Here is a 20,133-nt window from a genome sequence, read left to right as displayed (position 1 = left end):
AGTAAACAAACAAAAAATATATATATACTGAAACACTTAAATGAACCAAACATCAGAAAAACGAGAGATTTCTTTGAACTAGCTAGAATACTCAAATGTTACAAAGAAGATCTGCAAGCCTTGTTTCCTTCCGTTCTTCTTACAGCAAATCAACATTTTAAATGCATCTTCCACCCCTAAACCACTCTTATTACATAAACATGTCCAAAATAGAAGGAAATCTTACAATGTAGTGTCGCAAGTAGACGGATTAGCTAAGGATACATGTATACCAAGCTTTTGGAACAAAGGCTGCAAATGTACCTTTTTTTAGTGATATTGCAGACAGGAATGAAGCAAAACCACCATTTTTGAGCACGGTCCACAGCCTCTACTCTCCCACCACATTCGGGGCACGCACTGGGCGCTTCCTGCCGGTTCACCTCCATGGATTCTACCTCACACAAGTGTGAAAGTTTCATCTATCTCACTTCTTTTTCTTCTAGGGTTAGTTTGTTAGGGCTAAATATATCATATATGTGTACAGAGAGAAACAGAAAGACTTAATGTGAACTATAACTACAAACATATATTATTTTATTCTAATTCTATTCCTTAAGCGCTAAGCATTCACACACACACACACACATATATATATATATATATATATATATATATATATATATATATATATATATATATATATATATATATATATATATATATATATATATATATATATATATATACCCACACAAAGGAGGTTAAAACATGAACAATTATAGAATTGAGAATGTAAAAATATGATCTAATCACATGTGCTTGATACATAAAATAAAAAAACAAAAGAATTCATATTCTAAAAAAAATATTATGTTAATATTAATGTTAATCTATATATATATATATATATATATATATATATATATATATATATATATATATATATATATATATATATATATATATATATATATATTCAAACGAGACCAATTATAAAATCGAAAATGTAAACAAAGGCGGATCCAAAATTAAAATAAAAGTGTATCCCCGATAAGTAAAGGGGTATCATTGACAAAAAAATCAAGTAATACAAAATAAGAAAAAAGATTTCCGGAAAAATTACACTGCTAATTTTTTTTGACGGATACCCCTGGTTATATACTAAATCTGTCACTGGCTGTAAGAACATTGTGTAATTATATTTGAATAGCTCAATCGTATTTGAATAACAAGATTTAATTTTTGGATTAAAAATCTCTAAGATCTAAATTAAATTGGCATATTTGTTAAATAATAGTAAAATCCTTTTTAGATTACCTGCATACAGGGCCGATCCTAGACAATTTGAGGTCCTTGGCAAGATAAAAAAATGGAGCGTTTTGCTATATATATATATATATATATATATATATATATATATATATATATATATATATATATATATATATATATATATATATATATATATATATATATATATATATATATATATATATATATATATATATATATATGAAAAAGGTTTACACGAAACTACCCACCTATGGAAATTAAAAAAAGGCTTTCGAGACAAGCCACGAGAGCAAAACAACATAACAAATACGAACAGAAAACAAGAAAATAAAAAGGTGGAACCATAATACATATACATAGCTATAAAAAATTAAATAAATGTATATTTTTGCCATTTTTAGATGTGATATAATTGTCATAAGCTCAATATTATGTATCAATTCTTCTTCATTCTTTTTGTGTATAAAATCATAAGCACGATTCATTTTTCTTTAAAAAAACCTTATGCATAAATTATTTTTGAGCTTCTTTAAATTGTTCATTTTATGTTTTTGTTTTCCATTTCCAGACATATATAATCTATTGTTGGCCAATATATTCAAAATATATAATTAAAAAGAGGCTAACAAATCACATATAGCAAACTTATTAGGGAAAAAACTGAGATTAAGTATTACTTTTCTATTGTTAATTTGTTGGCTTACTATGATTTGTGAATAACCTCTAAGAAGACAAGCAGTTGAGAAAGCCCAACACATAATCAATACAAATTCAGAATGATAGAGAAATCAAATTCAAGAATACTAACAATAAGAACTCAAAATTAAACAAAATATAACAAAAACCATCTCTAAAAAACAAGGCTGTGACTTACAGTCACTAACTATCAGAAGGTCAGACCCTCCTAAGATTCTACACATAATAAAATTCTAAAGTTGAAAAATAACAAAGATTCATAAAATACTCGAAATTCACACAAGAATAAGAAATTTCTAGTAGGCTAGAAAGTAGAATTTATAGAGATTCACAATTAATTTTGTCTTAATTTCAAGAATTCTCGATTTGTCTTAATTTCAAGAAGATTTTGAGTCTGAGTTACCATCGATTCCAGTCTCTCATTCGCCTATGATGTTTTAGAAAAAGAAAACTAGAAATCACAAAATATTAAGGGCAAAAATCTATTTTAGTTTTCTGGAATCATGAAAAGATAGAGAAGCAACTTTCAATTCTCTACTCTTGATTCTAGAATATGTTTGGATAAATTAGCTTATTAGCTTATAGCGGTGAGAGAAAACAACTTTTGTAAAAATGTTTGGATTAGAAATAAGCAATAAGTTATAAGCAATGAGAGATGTTTACTAAAATTAACTTATTTAGCTTATCCTCACCTCAATAAGCTATCTTTTGGTGTTTCCTATCCAAACACTTAAATTTAGCTTATAGCGGTAGGGATAAGCAATAAGCTATAAGCTCTATCTTTTTCCCTATCCAAACACCTTCCTAGTATGGTGCATGACAACGCGGTTGTTTTGGAAAAATGCAAAAAATCAGAAAAGACGGATATTAGCAAATAGGAGAGAAATCGTTCACTTAAAATCTCGAATAAGAAATTGATTCACTAACTTTTGTTTCTTGAATATGGAGAAGATTTTTTGGATTTTCCATACAAAATGCTTGATTGCTGAAGATTAATAGCACCTTGGAACTTAGAAGGCGGATGATGCACACTCGCTCTTTCCACGCTTCCTCTTTTGAATCGACACATGTTTAAGATAATTCGAGCATTGGGCTTTGAAAAAACCAGTCCAACAAGTATAAAATTAATGGGCTAAATTCATATAACCAATATTACAAGTATAAAAAGGGAGCCCTATGGCATTTGGGGGCCCGGGCGGTTGCCTAGCTTGCCCAGACCCATGGGCCGGCCCTGCCCACATAGTCGGAAAATTGCTTGGATTGATATTAAGTGAGTTAGACATAGTTATTAATGTATTATATCAATACTATATTAATTAGAAATAACAAATGACTAATTTAGAATTAATCATAATTAATTTATTAATGGTTCTAGATTAATTAGAATTAATGAATGGGTATAAGGGTTAGAATGCAATTATCAAAAAGCTCAACATGAGGCATTCTAAAACCTAACTAGTAGGGACGGTTTTAGGAGCCCTCTTATTGGGTGTCCGAAAGCCTCCTTTTGTTATATGGAATGTAATTTGAATTTCAATATAAGATTATTATTTTGAATTCAAATCAAGGTTTCGTACAACTATAAATAGGGACCCTAGAAAGCTTAACAACCCTGCACAACACAAGGAATTTCCGAAATACCTCTCCCAATCTATTATTTTAATCATAGGGTTTCCTAGGATTAGGGTGTGTCACATTAGAGGATTCCATACTATTTGGGCTTGCAATCCAAAGAAGGGTTCTTCAAAGTACATTGCCATTTATGATAGTAGCAATAAGGTATGTAACCAAACTTTCTAATTTTCTATTTTACCTAGGGTTATTAAGTTTTTCAAAGTATGTTGCTATTATGAGGAAAGTCATGGAATTTATAGGTTGTATGTGCTCATAATTGTTATGTCAAATTCATCAAGTACATAGAAGTAATCTAGAAAACCAATAAGTGGCGTCAGAGCTTTAGATTTGTTCTATAATTTGCATATTTGTGAAACCCTAAAAGAAACTAGGAAAATAAAAAATTTCTAGCCCTCTAGAGTTTTTTGAATCTTGTTTGTGATTCTCGGCATCCCAATCACAAATCAAAGAGCATAATTTTGTTGGAATAGTGTCTAAGGCTGCAACTATATTAGGCAAGTATTTGACCCGATTGTGCATGGTCCTTTTTGGTTGCCTTCACTATAGCAACTTGACAAGATGATTTATTATGAGAGAATAAATATTATTAATATATTATGAGAATAATATAAGGAATAATAATATTGTTATTTGATTAATATAAGCCATAAATTAGTTAGAATTAATTTGGTGACTTAAAGAGATTAATTAAATAAGAGAGTATAAACTGTCAATTGTTTGATAGTTACACTTTGGGCTGTAAATCCTTCTTGGATAGGGTTGGACGATTTCTAGGGCTTGGGATAAGCCACAAATCGTCCAAAGGCTTATCATGGAAAGGATTTGGATTGCTTTGAGTAAAGATTATACAACTAGGGTTTAAGGGTGAAACCCTAGGAGCCTTACAAGTATAAATAGACCCCTAGGGCAAGGGAAACCGGCACCTCTACAAAAGCAAAGAAACCCTGGCCGATTTCTATTCCCTTTCCTCTCTCTCAAATCATCCTCTTGCTAGTTGGTGTTTGTAAGCCATTAAAGGAGTGACATTTGTGACTCTAAAGCTCCAAGAACAAGAAGATCAAACAAGTGTTTCAAGGTAAGCTTCTAACTCTGATTTTGTATTGTTCTTATGCTTTATTAGTTATTAAAAGTCTTGGATTCAATTCATGTTTTATTAGAGAAACCTAGATCCAAGCATTAGGGTTTGCATGTGCACATAGGAATGTTCATATGGCCAAAACCCATCAGTGGTATCAGAGCCTAGATTGGTTTCCATTAAATTGATGCTTGATTGTTTGTTTCTTACTTGGAAAATTCGAATTTTGTGTTTATGTGTCATGAACTCGACGAGTTGGCCTGACTCGACAAGTCCAGTTGGGAACTCGACGAGTCTGAGCGTCAGGAAGGGCAAAATCGGGATTTTTTGATATTTATCTTATGGAAACTTGCCTTTATCATATTAGATCAACCCTAATCCGATTTTTTGATATATATGACTATAATCTTGATCTAATAAAAGATATTTATCAATTAATAAAATATTTAATTTCCTTATATGATAACTAATTAATTATTTTGATTAAATTGGTAAATTATTTTGTAAAAAATCATTAAATAAATCAAATATGGATAATTATGGAATTAATTGTTAATTAAGATTATTTGCTATTTGATCCTCCGTGTTTTAAATGTTTAAAACTTGCCCTCAAGTTTTAAAATTTATGTTTTGTGATTAAAAGTTTTAATTTAGACAATTTAAATTTCAAACCCTAGAATTTTACAAGTTTAAAATACAACCCTATACTAATATAATATTACAAGATTAATATATATATATATATATATATATATATATATATATATATATATATATATATATATATATATATATATATATATATGTATAACTAAAATGCTAGTCTTACTGTTAGTAGGCCTCATTCACAAAGCCGATCTATAAGGTGGGTATAAGGTTGCGGCCTATAAAATGACGCTTAATGGGTGTACACTCACACCCACCGCTTGCTTGATCGGTGGAGGGTCGTTAGCCGAACGGGTAGGATAGGGCAACCTCATCCTCTCATTAAAAGTGTAATATGAAATACAAAGTAACTACATGTTTTTCAAAAATTTCCCAATCTTAGTTACTTTAGGAAAACTGAATTGATGCAATCCCATGAAATTACAATTTGCAGCTTGCTAAGAAGTTAGTGGAGCGTGTGTGGTTTACCGGCACATTAATTGGTTCTAAGAGAAGGTGGCAAAGGGTGATTAATTGTTTAGCATAGTTCGATGGGGCGTGTGTGGTTTACTAGCACATCGAATAGGTGATCATTACAATGAAGGCACCATGTGAATTTGCATGGTAATTCACACCCGCTTTGTGATCCTCGGTATCCCAGTCACAAACAAGAGGGGCATATCGAGATTTAAACATGCCATTGAAATGTTTCAATGAATTTCATCTAAACCTAGGAATTCTCAAATACATTTAGAAGTTAAAGTTAGGTTTTCATGGTGGAGAATTAGTGAATCGTCATTCACTTACCTTCAAATTGTTTGCATGTTATATTACGGCATCCCTTTTCTAATATGTAAATATGGTTGTTGGATCCTAGCCCTAATTTTTCTTATTGGGTGATAATTAGGGATTCATATTCTAATCTATCTTTGTCCTTTCTATTTGTAGATGTCGAACGCAAACAACGTTCCTGCTAGTTCATTCACATTGATGAGCCTTTGTCAAAAGGTCACTTTCGATAGGACGAACTTTAGCGAATGGATAAGATACATTCGCACTATTGCTCGCTATGAGGATAAGGAGTATGTCCTCGATGAGAAGCTCGAGAAAACCAACCCTAAAATCGCTACTTCGGTTGAGATGACCGCTTTTGAAACTCACGAGCGTGATGCAACGAAGGTACATTGCATCATGATAGCCACTATGAACTCCGAATTCCAAAAGTCCTATGAGGACATGTACCCGTACGAGATGCACCAAGACTTATTGGAGAGCTACCACCAAAACGCAAGACAAGAGCGTTATGAGATTTTCACTAACATGATTTCCGCTAAAATGGGTCATGGAGAGTCTCTTACCGTGCACCTGCAAAAGATGCAAAGGTATGTCGACCGTCTTCGCAAGTTGAATGTTGACTTTGGGGAAGACTTGGCGATCGACATGATGCTTCACTCTTTTCCTCCAAGTTACAATCAATTTAGGATGACCTTCCACATGAACAAAGAAGAGGTCACCCTAAGCAAGCTCCAAGGTCTTTTGAGGGTCGCTGAGAGCAACTTCAAGGACAAGTCTGTTGCACCAACTCCCAATCCACCCACTGCTCCTGTGTTGGCTATTGGACAAGGAAGGGGAAAGAAGAGGAAGGCTTCATCTAAGAACCATCACAAGGTTAAGTCCCGAGATGGTGCCTCTTCTAGTGGGACCAAAGTTGACCCTGCTAAACCCTGCCCTAACCCAAAGGAGGCAGAGTGCCACCACTACCACAAGATAGGACATTGGAAGAGAAGCTGCCCAGAGTACCTGCAAGCCATCAAGGAAGGAAAGATCAAGCCATCTTTCGCAGGTATATACACAATTAAATCTAACAATTCATCTCATGCTATTTCTTGGGTTCTTGATACCGGTTGTGGTTACCATATTTGTTCTAATGTGCAGGGACTAAGAAGAAATAGAGACGTGGAGCATGGAAGGATAAATCTAATCATGGGGAACAGAAGATCGTCGCCTGTGACCAAGATTAGAGTGTATTCTTTAGTGCTTAGGAATGGTTTAACTTTAGATTTGAACAATTGTTGCTATTCGCCAGAAATTGCTAGAAACATCATTTCATTTCATGGTTTGTTTAGACAAGGTTTTAGATTTTCTTTTAATAATGAGAATGGTTCTATTTTGGCTTATCTAAATGGTGTCTTTTATTTTGAAGCTATACCATGTAATGGAATTTATGAAACCTTATGATTGTAGATAACTTAAAAAATGATGTTTTATACATGGATTCTTCCAATAGTATGGATAGAGCATCCTTGTGGCATTGTCGTCTTGGACATGTCAACAAGAAACGCATAGCCCAACTCCAAAAGGATGGAGTGTTGGATTCATTCGACCTTAGGGAAGATGACACATGCGAATCTTGTTTGCTTGGAAAGATGACTAAGTCACCCTTCCCAAGTACGTGTGAAAGGGGTGAGGGTCTATTGGACCTAATACATACCGATGTATGTGGACCGTTTAGATCAACCACGAAGGATGGGAACCGCTTCTATGTGACTTTTACCGATGGCTATAGTAGATATGGGTATATCTACTTAATCAAGCAAAAGTCAGAAACTTTTGAAAAGTTCAAAGAGTTCAAGAATGAAGTGGAGAATCAATTGGGCAGGAAAATCAAGATGCTTCGATCCGATCGAGGAGGAGAGTACCTAAGTCTTGAATTCCACGATTATCTCAAGGAGTGTGGAATAGTTTCACAATTGACGCCACCTAGGACACCACAATTGAATGGTGTGGAAGAAAGGCGTAAGCGAACCTTGTTGGACATGGTTCGCTCTATGATGAGTCGTGCTTCACTACCTATCTCTTTTTAGGGGTATGCCTTAGAGACTGCCGCCCATATCCTTAACCGAGTCCCTACTAAGAAGGTTGCCAAAACACCTCACGAGATGTGGACAGGGAAAGCTCCCTCGTTGGCACATATCAAGGTTTGGGGTTGCGAGGCTTTCGTAAGACGAGATACTTACGACAAGCTCGAACCTCGTAGTGAGTGATGTATTTTCATCGGCTACCCGCCGAAATCCTTTGGATATCTCTTCTATAGACCGAAGGACAATGTTGTCTTCGTTGCGAGGAGAGGAGTTTTCTGAGAGCGAGAACTCATAAGCCAAGGAGACAGTGGGAGGCAAATCGAGCTTGAAGAGATTCAAGAGTCGATAGATGAAAAAGCCTATACCGCTGGCACTCAACCCGAGGAGGAAACTCCGGTTGAACCGATTGACGAATCCTTACCTCTTAGACGTTCCGCAAGCGTTAGAGTTCAACCCCAGTTTTATGGTTGTCATATTACTACCGAAGGGGATACGTATATTAATGATGGTACACTAATAAACCTTGATGAACCTAATAGCTATAAGGAAGCCATGGCAGGCCCGGAGTCTGCGAAATGGAAAGAGGCAATGGATAGCGAGATCCAATCCATGTATGACAACCCAGTTTGGAATTTGGTTGATAATGTGCCCGGACGTAAGACCGTTGGGTGCAAATGGATCTTTAAGAAGAAGACCGACGTAGATGAAAACGTACACACATATAAAGCACGATTGGTCGTGAAGGGCTTTACTCAAACTCCTGGAGTTGACTATGATGAGACCTTCTCACCAGTTGCGAAGATAAAATCTATTAGAGTGATGCTAGCAATTGCCGCATTTCATGATTATGAGATTTGGCAAATGGATGTCAAGACCGCTTTCCTTAATGGGAAGTTGGCTGAGGATGTTTACATGGCTCAGCCAGAGGGGTTTGTGGATCCGAAGCATCTAGATAGAGTGTGTAAGCTTGAGAAGTCCATTTATGGACTTAAGCAAGCATCTCGCAGATGGAATCTTTGCTTCGATGAGAAAGTCAAAGAGTTTGGATTTGTACGAAGCAAAGATGAATCGTGTGTATATGTCAAAGCCAGTAGGAGTATAGTTAGCTTTCTTGTTTTGTTTGTCGATGACATACTACTCATAGGAAATGACATCTCGACTCTGCAGGAGGTTAAGTCTTGGCTCAGGAAGTGCTTCGCTATGAAGGACCCCGGAGAGGCTTCCTATATTTTGGGAATAAGGATAGTAAGAGAAAGAAGTAAGAGACTAATAGGACTTAGTCAGAACACTTACTTAGAGAAGGTATTAAAACGTTTTAGTATGGAAAACTCGAAGAAGGGAGAATTACCGATACAAAGTAATGCCAAGTTGAGTAAGACTCAAAGTCCGAGTAACGAAGCTGAAATAGCAGAAATGAGCCGAGTACCATACGCTTCCGCAGTTGGCTCAATCATGTATGTTATGACTTGTACTTGCCCTGATGTAGCCTTTGCTTTGATCATGGTTAGCAGATATCAAGGGAACCCTGGCAGAGCCCATTGGATTGCGGTTAAGAATATCCTTAAGTACCTTCGGAGGACGAAGAAATGGTTCTTAGTCCTCGGAGGGAGTGATGACTTGAAGGTGCGAGGGTATAGTGACGCCAGCTTTCAGACCGACTGGGACAACTACCGTTCGCAGTCGAGCTGGGACTTTACCCTGAATGGAGGAGCAGTGACTTGGAAAATTTCCAAGCAGGAAATAGTAGCTGATTCAACGTGCAAATCAGAGTACATTGCAGCGAGCGAAGCGTCGAAGGAGGCAATATGGCTGAAGAACTTCATCAGTGATCTTGGAGTTGTACCTGCCATAAAGGAGCCCATGGAGATTTTCTGTGATAATGAAGGAGCGGTTGCCTTGACCAAGGAACCGAGAGATCATGGTAGATCTCGACACATCGACAGAAAATATTACTTTATTAGACATCGTGTAGAAGAAGGACAACTCGTAGTGAAGAGGATATCATCAGAAGATAACCCAGCAGATCCACTTACGAAGGGACTGAGTAGGGTTAAGCACTTGCAGCATGGTAGGAGTATTGGGCTGAAGGATGATATTAGCATAGATTAGATAGTAGTAGAAACATGTAATAGATAAATGTAATTAACATTTGATGATTAAATAAAAGAGTATTATTTATGAGTAATGTTATTGTCTTATGTTAATTGTTTAACTATTGTTTCATTTTGCATGTTTTGACTTCCAGAATAATTGAGTTTATTAAGAATAATCGAATTATTCAAATTGTCCACAATCGTTCATATGTTGGAAGTAGATATGAATGAAGATTGTCATGAATCGGTGTGTAGATTGTCTAAATGGTTTTAGACATAGCAACGGGTTGTTGCAACGTTCATGAGTGCTTATGAACTAGTTTTGAGCATTGGAACAAACCTGTGCTTGCTGGAATCACCTTATGGAATATGATATAAAAAGGGTGATCGCAAGACAATAATATCATATAGTCTTAAAACCTAGATATATGGTTTGTTATTTGTTAATTGGTTGTACATTGATAATGCGAAAATGCATCAGTAACTCGGTGTTATAAAACGCATTGTTGTGTATAGTTGATTAATGAATTAGTAAATGCATATAATTCGAAGTTTATCTGTTACTTTTATCCCAAGAGGGTAAAAGCGATATCTCGGCCGCTCGATGATTTGATTTGACTTATGTGTCAGGCCCGGTCAGAACTGAATTGATGTGTTCGATTATGTTCTATGTCAAATAAATCGGAGATCGAGAAACCAAAATGCTAGACTAATTATTCCATAGAATTGTCAGCATGATATCTAATAGAGGACTGTACGATCCCTTATCTAAAGGACAAGATTGATTAGATCAGAGTTTGACAGCGTCTTTGAGAGCTACCATTGCAAATCGAATTGTACTTGTGCATATAGTTACTAGACTTATCCAAGTGGGAGATTGTTGGAATAGTGTCTAAGGCTGCAACTATATTAGGCAAGTATTTGACCCGATTGTACATGGTCCTTTTGGGTTGCCTTCACCATAGCAACTTGACAGGATGATTTATTATGAGAGAATAAATATTATTAATATATTATGAGAATAATATAAGGAATAATAATATTGTTATTTGATTAATATAAGTCATAAATTAATTAGAATTAATTTGGTGACTTAAAGAGATTAATTAAATAAGAGGGTATAAACTGTCAATTGTTTGATAGTTACACTTTGGGCTGTAAATCCTTGTTGGATAGGGTTGGACGATTTCTAGGGATTGGGATAAGCCACAAATCGTCCAAAGGCTTATCATGGAAAGGATTTGGATTGCTTTGAGTAAAGATTATCCAACTAGGGTTTAAGGGTGAAACCCTAGGAGCCTTACAAGTATAAATTGAGCCCTAGGACAAGGGAAATCGGCACCTCTGCAAAAGCAAAGAAACCCTGGCCGATTTCTATTCCCTCTCCTATCTCTCAAATCATCCTCTTGCTAGTTGGTGTTTGTAAGTCATTAGAGGAGTGACATTTGTGACTCTAAAGCTCCAAGAACAAGAAGATCAAACAAGTGTTTCAAGGTAAGCTTCTAACTCTGATTTTGTATTGTTCTTATGCTCTATTAGTTATTAGAAGTCTTGGATTCAATGCATGTTTTATTAGAGAAACCTAGATCTAAGCATTAGGGTTTGCATGTGCACATAGGAATGTTCATATGGCCAAAACCCGTCAAATTTTATATTAAATATGCCATTGAAAAGTTCTATGAATCTCGAAAGATCTAGGAATTTCACATTAGATTGAAATTGGTACACTACTTTTCCTACCTAAAATAAAATTGTGATTACATTACCACATCCATCTTCATAATTTCAAAATGTATTTATAGATCCTACCCTTGAATGTTAATTTGGGTTAAAATATTAAGGATTAATCAACTAACTAAAATGTTGATCTTCCTCCTCCTCCTCTACCCACTCATAACTTCATTTTATTGTTGATCCTCTCAAAAGAAAAGCTTAATGGTCCAAACTAAATGGAATGGATGTGAAATTTGTAGATGACACTTCGATATGAGAACAAAGAGTACGTTCTCAATACTCCAGTTCCCAATATTGTTAAACTGGCTGGCAGTCCTGAAGAACTTGCTAAATAGAACGAGCATGTTAATTATGCCACCAAGGTCACTTGCATTATGATTGCAACCATGTTACCTGACTATTAAAAGTCCTATGAGAACTCTTGGCCTAACGAGATGAAATTGGATCTTGCTCAAATGTTCCACAAGAAAGCGAGACAAGAACATTACGAATTCGTAAAGACCCTTATGTCATACAAGTTATAAGAAGAGGAGTCCGTGTGTGCTCATGTGCAAAAAATGCAAAGACATGTAGAGGTGTTAGGAAAGCTCAATGTGAACTTCGATATGGACCTTTCCATTGATATGGTGCTCAACTCCTTGCCTAGTAATTATCATTAGTTCATATTATTATTTGAACAATACTAAGACCACATTTATTGAGCTTCATAGCCTATTGCCAACCCTTGAAGTTGGAATGAAGAAGTCTTACTCAAACGGTTATGTAAGTGCTTTAGTCATGGCTATTTAACAATGATAGGGGAAGAAGAGAAAGACCTATTCCCAAACCAAGTGGAACAGGAAAGCCCACTTGGGAGAGTCTAGTGGGTCAAAAAGAATGGTCAACTTCAATTCTCACCTTGTTGGTGATTCAAAAGAATTTGTGTGCTTTCATTATCGCCAGAAGGGGCATTGGAAGAAAAGGATCCCAAATTACTTGTAAGAAGTAAGAGAGGCTAAGGGCAAATTTCTTGGCTTTACATCTGGTATGCACTTTATTGAAATCAATAACACTTATTAACACGGGATGTGATTTCTAATGGGTTGTGAGCATTTTAACACTCATATGGTGTGCATGCAGCCCTAGAAACCTTGGATCTATGTTTTCTCTATTATACATGCAAACTTTCATTTTTCCAAGGGTAAATTTCCTGGCTCTACATCTGGTATGTACTTTATTGAAATCAATAACACTTATATTTGAAACTCTTGGATCCTTAACACGGGATGTGATTTCTGATGGGTTTTGAGCATTCTAACACTCATATGGTGTGCATGCAACCATAGGAACCTTGGATCTATGTCTTCTCTATTATACATGCAAACTTTCATTTTTCCAAGGTTTCATCCTAGCTAGCATATCATGGGGTATATGTAATACAATAATCTAGTAGAATGACATACCTTTCTTGTATCACTACAAGAAAAAGTGGTATCAGAGACTGACATAATCAGTCTTTGATGGTCAATAATCAGTCTCCAATGAGAATCAGGGATTGATTTAGCTAGTCCCCAGCTAGTCCCCGAGACCTAGTCTTAGATAGTCGATTTTTTATGTATCTGGGACTGAAAATTAGTCTCTAATACATCAAAATATTAAAGACTAAAAATCCGTCTTTGTAAATATCTCATTCAGTCTCTAATTTGTTTTTTTTAAATCCCCGTTTTATGTCAAATCAGTCCCTAATATTGTCTTTTAAGGACTGAATATCAGCCATTTATAATATATCATTTAGTCTTTAATATGTTTATTTAGAATTTGTATTTTATGTCATATTAGTCACTAACATTCTCTTTAAAGGACCAAATATTAGTCATCGATGCTATCATTTTCAGTCTCCAATATCGTTCCTTTAGTCCCTAACCTGATTCCATGATTGAATATCAGTCTCGGATACAATGTCATTTGGTCTCTATCCTGATTTTTCAAGATATTAGCCTCAAATACAATGTCATTCAATCCCTCATTTGATTTTTAATTGTTGAATATCAGTTTAGGATACCAGGTCATTCAGTCGCTAGTATTCGACTAGCAATGTGAACTTCTAATTTTATACCTCTAAATCAAAACATTAACATTCAACTACAAAATTAAATATTAATATTTGACCAGAAAAATGACAAATCATATTTGATTTCAAAGTATAGAAACTAAATAAAAATAATATATATCAAAGTCAAATTCGGTGGGTAGGTTATTTCCTTGGGAGAACTTTATGATTTCGTTATATATCTTGGCAATTTCTTGTTTTTTTGTCTCACTTTCTTCATGTTCCCTAAATCTCGTCTTTCATCTCATCATGGATTTGATAACCTATACCCTACAAAGAAATAATAACCAAGTTTACAACTAATTAAACCTCAACTAATATCATTCAATTAATAACAACATACTTTCAACTTGAATAAAAAAAACTATAGAGATATAATAGCAACATACTTTCAACTTGAATAAAAAAGATATAAACAATTGAGCACAACAATAAGCATAGTTGCAAAACAATACCCTGAACAGAAATTTTGAGATGTTAATTAGAAAAGGCAAACTTGGTGAACCTAAACCAATAGAACAACATTTCTGGAACTAGTTAAGTTTATGTCACAAAATATCAAAATGCCAAAATGAAATACCAAATTTCTACCTGTGTTGGCAATTGTGAGTCTCTTCAACATGTTACCTATTGATCTAAATAAGATTAAAGCACATAAGAGATGAAAGGACATAAAATTTATGAACCGGATTATGAAACAAAATGTAAACTTAAATTGCCAAAACAATGAAAGGCATAAATTACCCTATTTTTCACACATTTTTTCTTCTACCTTTTCCAATATCAATACCAAAACACATGAAAAAACCACAAAGGTTCAATTGTGAAAGAAAAGGAATGTAAAGTATGTTACTTGGATAAGGTTCAATGGTGTAGATGCATAACGAGAGTCAAGAACGAAAAAGCATCAACATGGAGTTGTAATCCAACCGCTTTATTTGTAGTTTTTCTAGGGTTTCAAACCATGGTTGCAGTACACAGAACAAGCAATAAATAAATCGAACCCTTTATTAAAAATCAAGAATGACAGTAACATCAATATAGAGTCATAATCTGACCTACTTACCTGTAGTTTTTCTAGGGGTTTCAACCATGGTTGCAATATACAAATTCAACACTTTATTAAAAATCAAAATTTTCAAAATGAAAACCTGGATGTGAGCATGTGACGAAGAACCTTGATGGCTGGAACCGGTGATGTTGGAACACAGATCTCCTTCGGTCTTTGTTCATAACCTAAACAAAGAAAAGAAAAAAGGAAGTTAAGTAGAGAAATGGAACACAAGAATCAAATCTGGAAGGAAGGAGAAACCAAAAGTGCACCCACTTTGTCGCTCAACGTTAGGGGTGGGAATGGATGGAATCGACGATGTTAGGGGGTGTTTGGCTTAGCTTTTCACAGCCGAAAGTCCTTTTTGTAAAAGAAAAAAAAACAAAAAGATGTTTGGCAAACTAATAACTTTTGGAGTTTTAATACAAGAAAAAACAACTTTTTGGAAAATCATTTTTTTAGCAAGTTTCATCAAGTATAATTGAAAACAAGCCTAGACTCTGATACCACTGATGGGTTTTGAGCATTCTAACACTCCTATGGTGTGCATGCAACCCAAGAAACCTTGGATCAATGTTTTCTCTATTATACCTGCAAACTTTCATTTTTTCAAGGTTTCATCCTAACTAACATATCATGGGGTATATGTAACACAAACATCTAGTATAATGATATACCTTTCTTGTAGCTTTGATTCTGTAAGACTTTGTGAGCCTAGCACCCCAAATGCGATGCTTCAAATGCTTCACACAACACCACCAACAATTGGTAACTTGAGAGAATATTGTGTTGTACCAAAATTGGCTAGCCCTCACTTATGCATCTCTTAAGTGCCGATTTTGCTAGTATGAGGCTTCTTATATAGTCTGCTCATTAGGGTTACACCATGTAACTAATTGTAACGACCCGTTCCCGGTATGTTAATTTATTGGTAATTGTTGTGAGTTTTGCAAGAGGAACTCGGCGAGTTCATAGCCTGACTCGCCGAGTGGGGTCGCGGCTGAGAGCACGCGTGAGCCGGGGACTCGGCGAGTCCATATCCTGGACTCGGCGAGTCCATCCGTCTGGATGAAACCCTAAATCCCCGGGTTGCCCACTATTTAAACCATCTTATAGCCCCATTCCCGCCTCCCTCACCCTGTGAACTCAGTGAGAAAACCCTAATCCTCCCTTGAAAGCTTATAAGTGATTTGGTGCCATTTTGTGAAGGTGTGAAGAAGGAGAAGAAGAAAGAAGCAAGGAAACGAGTTGTATTGCAAAGATCCAAGGGCAAATCTGAGTTTATTGAGGTATTTTCGGAGTTCCCTTCTTGTTATATGTTTTAATCTTCCATTAGAGCTCTTCTAAGAGTTATTTGTTGTTGTTCAAAGCCTTATGTTTGCATGAATGTCTTAATAAGTCGAAATACCTTTGGATCTGAGTGTTGGGGTGTTGTAGAGCCCAGATCTACTGTCTTTTTGGAGTTACTTTGCATAATAATCATAGATCTACCCATTTTATGCATCTTTTAGCCTTATTTCCCTTATTCATGAGGTTGTGCACGTAAAGTTGGAAACTTTACGTGGTAAATCAGCTTATTGGACTCAGATCTATCAATTGTATGTGTTAGATTCAGACAAGATCGAGTAAAAATCAGCTGCATGGCGGCAACTCGGCGAGTCGGGAAGAACGACTCGGCGAGTTGGGTCGCGGGTTCCCGAGTCCTTCATTTTGGAGCATCATCGAGTGAATCCAGTGAGTTAGAGAGTGGACTCAGAGAGTTGAGGGTAGACTCAGTGATGGAGGGACTCGGCGAGTTGTTCATACAACTCGGCGAGTCCAAGGCAATCTTCTTAGGATCATGAACAACTCGTCGAGTTTGTTCTTACGGCTCGGCGAGTCGGATGAAGATTGTCTGAGTTCTTGGATCAAGAGGGTACTCGTCGAGTCGATGCCACACTCGACGAGTAGCAGCATGTAGAACTGAGAAGTGAGAGTAGGACTCGGCGAGTTGGATGGCCCAACTCGGCGAGTCAGCCCCAAAAGTAAGTTGACTTTGGCCAAGGGTAAAAGAGTCATTTTACCCCAAGTGCAGTGTTTAGTATTTGATTGAGTGTGTTCATGGGCTTGTAGCCGAGGAGATTCAGGAGCAGCGGCCGGTAGCTTTCAGAGACACACACTCAGCCGCCAGTTTACGAGGTGAGTTTCCTTTCAGTAGGAACGGGCCTAAGGCCACAATGCCGACCCGTTTAGCTAGCAGTAGTATCCGGATGTTATCCGATGCAGTAGTTAGCATGTTTGTTGCCTTCGTGGCTCAGACAAGGGTATGTGTGTTCATGTTAGTGATATGTTATGCTATGATCAGTCAACTTCGGGCTCCGGTCCGATGTCAGCTTCGGACTTTGGTCCGATGTAGGGGACAAGGTCCCAGTTAGCTTCGGACTTCGGTCCGATGTCAGCTTCGGACTTCGGTTCGATGTAGGGGACAAGGTCCCAGTTAGCTTCGGACTCCGGTCCGATGTCAGCTTCGGACTTCGGTTCGATGTAGGGGATAAGGTCCCAGTCAGTCAGCTTCGGACTTCGGTCCGATGGAGGGGGCAAGGCCTCGTATGTGCTTGATATATTATTGTATGGTATGTGGTAATTTGGGGGAGCTCACTAAGCTTCGTGCTTACAGTTTCAGTTTGGGTTTCAGGTACTTCCGCTTGTAGAGGGAAGAGCTCGGGATGATGGCATCGCACACACCACCGCTTCAGCTTTTATCCTGGGAGATGATTTGGTTCTTGATTTCTATATGACATGGATATGATACAGTTTTCTGCACAGTGTTTTTATTATTTTGAGATACATCATGTATGGTTTATGATATGACGCTCAGATTATGGTTTTTGGTTATGTTGAAAACGAAATTTTTGGGTCGTATTTTTGGGTCGTTTCAAGTTGGTATCAGAGCCCTTGTTTGAGGGATTCGGATATACTTCCGGGTGTATCTGAACTCAAACTAAGGGGAAAGAAAAAGATTTCTTTAAAAAGGAAAATGTTTTCTAAAAGAAATTTTGAAAGCACTTAGAAAGAAAGAAATTTTTAAAAAAACAAGATAAGGGTGTGGTGCATGCGATCAGCCGAGCTCAAGTAAGTACTCCCAAATTATCCATACAAGTTATTTGTTCAGTTTCAGTTTCAGTTGAATAGCATGCTAGTATAGGACTAAGGATCTAGGAGGATGCCTTATGTGCCTGCTTTATGTGTTACAGCTTTATGAGTATTGCATGCTAGTATTGAGTAGACAGCAGTAGGATAACCTATTTAGGTTATGCCTGATAGTATGAGCTTAGCACTGTATGCTAGATCAGTTTCTCATTTTGAGAATAGTTTTGCCTGAGAATGTTTCCTTTATCCGAATGCTGCCTGCTTCGTGCTTTGTGGGAATTCCGAGTGATGGAAGTTAGCCATTAGGTGAACACGATACACCACATGTGATCAGGGTTGAATAATCCCAGAGTGCTGGAACTGACCCTATTGCGCAGCTCTTGTTTGAGTCCAACCGTTATAGGGACGGGTCTTTTACTTGAAGGATTATCTAATCTTCGTCACATGTGATGGTGTTCAGGTGATGGTTAATTAGCATCATAAGGAGACCTGCAGCAGCTGAGGACTAGTTGAGTTAAGTCTGAGGTTTCCCTGGGGCAAGCCTAGGATGAGAGTAGCAGAGATCAGTAGTAGTAGAAGTGACTTGGTGGAGTCAGGGCAGTTCTTGAAGAAAGTACGGATAGATGTGGAAGGTAGTATGGGCCCGTACTACTGGAAGCAGAGGATCCGTACTCGAATCAAGAAAGGCTGAGACAAGACCAGGAAGCTAGTTGTAGTATCAATGATCCCTCAAGATATTTCTATTTTCTGATGTGATTGTGATGTGTTTCAGAATGGTGGTTTTGCGATCGAGACCAGCAGCCGGCAGCGGAGGTGCCGGGGAGGGATCAGGTTCAGGCTCGGGAGATGAGCGCATGGGTGAGCAGACCCGAGAGTTTCTTTCTTCGGAGATTACGCGCATCATTATAGAGCAGACTCCTGTGATCTTTGGTTCGATCAAGGAGGGGATTCTAGAGCTGATGGATGAGAGACTGGGCACCTTCCGTGCCGAGGTGGCGGCCATGATGGGGTCGCGCACCCTTACCTTCAGGGAGTTCAGGGCATGTGGAGCCCCGGACTATCATGGGGCACGGGACCCCATAGCGAGCACCAGATGGTTGGCAGATGTGGCCAACGCTTTCCGTACTAGCAGATGTCCCGAGGGGGACAAGGTCAGATTGGCGTCCTGTCTTCTGAAGGACAGGGCACGAGATTGGTGGGAGGAGGTCGGGCATGCTATTGGTGATGATGCAGCATTGGACGCTATGACCTGGGCTGATTTCTCTACCAGGTTCAGGGCGGAGTTTGCACCGGTCATTGAGGTGCAACAGCTAGCTAGGGAGTTTCAGGACCTCACCCAGACTACAAAGACAGTGGCGGAGATCACCGCCAAGTTCAGGGAGAGGGCTCTTCTCGTTCCTCAGTATGTAGCTGATGAGGAAATGAAGAAGGCCCGCTATCATGAGATGTTGCGGAGCGATATCCGCCAGTTTGTGAGCCGGTCCAGCTGTAAAACGCTGGAAGATATGATTGCTAGAGCTCGGGAGAGGGAGATTGATCTCGAGATGGAGAAGAAGAGGAAACCGGAGGCGGTTTCGGGTTCGGGAGGTTCGGGCAAAAAGCCCAGGGTTTCAGATCATAGGTCTAGGGGACAGCCGAGCTACGGTCGATGTGGTAGGTGTGGGAAGATGCACGAGGGAGCGTGCAAGGCAGGGAGTTCCGGCTGCTTCAAGTGCGGTCGGGTTGGACATTTGAGTAGGGATTGTACGGCTCCTGCTACTGCCGTTGCTGCGTCAGATCTGATTTGCTTTCAGTGCAATCAGAGGGGACATAAAAAGTCCCAGTGTCCGAGTTTAGCTTCAGCAGGGAAG

This window comes from Lactuca sativa, chromosome 4, assembly GCF_002870075.4.
Source record: "Lactuca sativa cultivar Salinas chromosome 4, Lsat_Salinas_v11, whole genome shotgun sequence".
Taxonomy (NCBI): domain Eukaryota; kingdom Viridiplantae; phylum Streptophyta; class Magnoliopsida; order Asterales; family Asteraceae; genus Lactuca; species Lactuca sativa.
Note: the sequence above shows the minus strand (reverse complement) of the source record.